This window comes from Cupressus sempervirens, chromosome 7, assembly GCF_028749045.1.
Source record: "Cupressus sempervirens isolate cs-2001-9-10 chromosome 7, ASM2874904v1, whole genome shotgun sequence".
Taxonomy (NCBI): Eukaryota; Viridiplantae; Streptophyta; class Pinopsida; order Cupressales; family Cupressaceae; genus Cupressus; species Cupressus sempervirens.
Window position 1 is genome coordinate 851957349 of NC_143124.1, and position 3783 is coordinate 851961131.

Consider the following 3783-nt stretch of genomic DNA (forward strand, 5'->3'; position numbering starts at 1 on the left):
CTTTTTTCAATATATAAATATAATATATAATTTTAAATATTTTTTTACTTAAAAAAATAATAATTACATTTAAAATAATCTACATACTTTAGTAGTAGTCATGCTGGATTATTTTTTAAATTATGAAAACTGTAATCAACATAAATGAAAAATCTAATAAAAAAAAGTTATGACATTTTTTTAATAAATTTGATATTTTATTTTTTCCATTAAAATAATTTTTCATATATGTGGTTTTGGTAATGAGGGTTAGGTCATGGATTAAATTGTTGAATTGTGAGAACTCCTTTTTGTAAAGATGTTGTCACTTGATGGAAGAATGCTATGAGTATCATTGACTCTCATTCTATCTCTTACGTATTGGTCTAGCCCCCTCTGAATGTAGGCCCTCTTCTAACTATTGCTTCTTATTTGCTCCAGCCTATAGCTAATCATGTGTAGGTTTGCCAACACTCTACTCCTTGTGTTGCCAAATTCACAATGAGGGTTCAACCACATCCACACTCTTGTGGTGGGGAACCTATTCATGAATTGCATGGGCAATTGTCCATTGATGAAGGAAAAGTCACTCTTTAGCCTGTGATGTGTTGTGGGTGAATTGTCTACCAATTCTCCATGTGGGTTATTAGGTGTACTCCTAATGTGATATTGTAAATGGTCATTTTGGTCTATAGAGTTTATATCATTAGAGTATAGCTTTCTAAAGGACAACACCTTTTTTTTGTTGTTGTCAAATTGAAAAATCAATCTTATTCAAATATTAGATTCATTTTCAGACCTTCAAGTCTAAGAAATCAGCCTAAAAGAAAATTTAATATTTGTTCAAAGTTGATTCATATATAAGTGTAAGAAATAAAACCTCAATCTATGTTTTCTTTTTATTTGGAACACTTATTAGTTTTACTCCCAAATATAATTATTAGATATTTAGATTTCTCAATACTCTTTAAAAGATTATAGAAATTGACCAGTATTTGTTTTCCTACATTGAAAACTCAAATAATATTTTACTTTTTGAAAATTTTTATACTCTATACATTTCTTATTTCAAACTGCTTATTCAGAATTTTTTTTAAATAATGAAATAACTATTGATATATTTTTCAACTGTTTTGTGACTTTAAATGTCTTACATTCCTTATTTGCCCTAACTTTTAACTAGAAAAACCCAGCAAAAAGTTTTGGATGCTTTAATGATATTCTACTGATGGTCATGATAAGATCTAATGTTTATAATATTTAAAGCTACAACATACAAAACTTGAATAACTGAAAAAGATTCTTATATTTATATATCTCTATATAAGAGATCATACAAATTTCAAGCAATGTGGCTACCCGTAGGACACAAAGAGGAAGCTCACTTGATTACTAAATTACAGATCTTTAGATAATTGTTAACTCTTCAAAATATTCCATTCTTTCCCTTAAAAATTGGCATGCTATTAGACTGCAGCAACACATTGAAGACATGGATGAGAATCAGAAGTTGTTCTGGTGATTAAATGCCTGAACTTATGAATATACACAAACCCATCTCCATTATAATCCACTCTCAATCATGCTCTCACAGCAACTCAAATCTTTCCCCTCCACAAAACCCAATCTGGAGAGAATATGAGCCAATTCTATTGCACTAATAAACCCATCTCCATTTTGATCAAACACATTAAATGCCTCACGGATTGCCTTCTCTTCAACCTTCATATTTTCAGCTTCCTCTTCCTTGTCTATAAATACTATTCTATAAAACTCACCAAACTCATTTGCAGTAAGAAAGTCATTACCACATGCAGACACAGATCTCACAGCTAATTCAACCTCCTCCTTTGCAATGTCCAAACTTAATCTCTCCAAAAATCTCACTATCTCATCCGAACTAACTCTTCCATCACCATCTTCATCCAAACTTCTAAACATACTTGCAAGACACTCAGCCTCCTTTTCTGCATCTCCCTCGAAGATGTTAGCCAAATGAGAATCTCTTGACTCAAAACATGAACTAATACCATTACTACTTTCTTCTTTCACTATCTCTTTATTCCTTGCAATGGGTTGCTGGCTTTTTTCATCTTGAGAAATGCCATTATAAAAACCAGTATGCTCACTATGACCTAGGTTGATACTAAAGGTTGCATTAAGATCAATGTTCTTCTTTGGACTGAAGAAAGAACCATAATACCAACACCCATCATAGATGGACTCATTAACATCCAACATTGAAGACATCTTTGATAAATTCCTAATTTGCTTCGAATCTATTCTGTAAACTCAATAAGTAGATCCTTCTCCACTACTATTAGCTGCTCTTAGCCTTGATATTCCTCGACGAGTCTCTCTACTATTAAATAACATTTCAAGAGAAAAAATCTACTGTGAAAAGATTAGGATTTGGCAGTTTTCAGTGGATGAGAATATACTTAGGAAGGTGGGAGGAAGCTGCCTTAAATATATCAGTTTTAGTTTTGTACCTCGTGATCTTACTAATTCAATGTATCAAAGCTCTATTTACGTTGTACAATGGCTTGGTCATTTTTACAGGATTCCTAATGAGTGTACAAACACATCAACTTCTACAAACCAAACTTGGAGGAAGGATAAAAGCTCATGTATTATTTAACTTAAAGGTTTAAGTATGTGCCAATGCAAACAAATAAAACAACAAACAACTTTGCCAGCTTTATAAGTAATAGAGAAAGGAAGCTTCGTAGTATTGATGCAGTTGTAACCTTCATTGCAGGAATCTCCACATGGAAGATGAGGGTAGGATGTAGGAGAGTACATTACTAAGAACTCTGCACTGCCCTAGTGAAATAGATATGGTTGAAAGACATGAAGGTTTGCAATGGCTTGGCATTGATGATGACTTTCATTATGTTTTTTATCCTATTTTTCTTTTTCTAAAAGATGTTTAGAGTATCAGTATAAACTTCATTCATTTAAATAATGACACTCGAAGGTGAAACTGAACTCTCCTTAAAAAAAGGCGTTTCAACACTTTATAAATTATTTTGTACTTCATTTGAACATTTTAGTACGTGCAAGTATGTACAAAAGCTTTCAATTCTTATGGACAAGATTACAAAGCCCACACCCATGGATTTTGTAGCTTTCTAGTGGGCGCTGATAGTTTCACATGTTACAAAGTTTAGAGCTGTTCAAACCATTTGCCTACATACTCCACCTAGTGGGCCTGTTTTTCTTTCTTTCTTTCTTCCTCTGGTCCTTGATAGTACCACGTCGTGCATTCCTTGGTGTTTTGTGAGAAATTACAGCCTCTTGTTATGCCGAGAGGCGTTCTATACAATGGCAGCACAAATGCCCAGCACGGGAATATGCCAAGATTCCTTGTCAATAAAAAAGAATTGGGAGCAGTTACAAACTTCCAAATTAAATATTAAAAAAGAATTCCCGAAATAATAGCTGGCCGAAATAATAGGAAGCCAAATGGAGGCCGAAATAATAGGCTCGAAAAAGTAGGGCCCGAAAAAGTAGGATCCGAAAAAGTAGGGCCCGAAAAAATAGGGGCGAAATAATTTCAATATGATTTTTTTTTTTGTTAAATATAATTTTGCATGCACATTCATGTTTTTTTTTTGCGGGGAGTGGGGGAATTTGAAACAAATTCGTGGAATGTGAAGAGACATCTGTTGGGGGATATGAGGAGCCTCTCAGAAGTTATAAAACCAAGGCTCCTCATTTCATTTTCATTTTATGTTTTTGCAGGAAGGAAGAGGTGGAGGTTATTGGAGGATTAGATTGGAGTTTTTGAATAGGAGTAAA

General features: G+C 33.2%; 1 pseudogene; it reads right to left on the minus strand.

Annotated features, from left to right (window-relative positions):
- Nucleotides 1-1445: 1445 nt before the first annotated feature.
- On the minus strand, nucleotides 1446-2229 carry LOC149550106 (uncharacterized; annotated as a pseudogene).
- Nucleotides 2230-3783: the final 1554 nt, after the last annotated feature.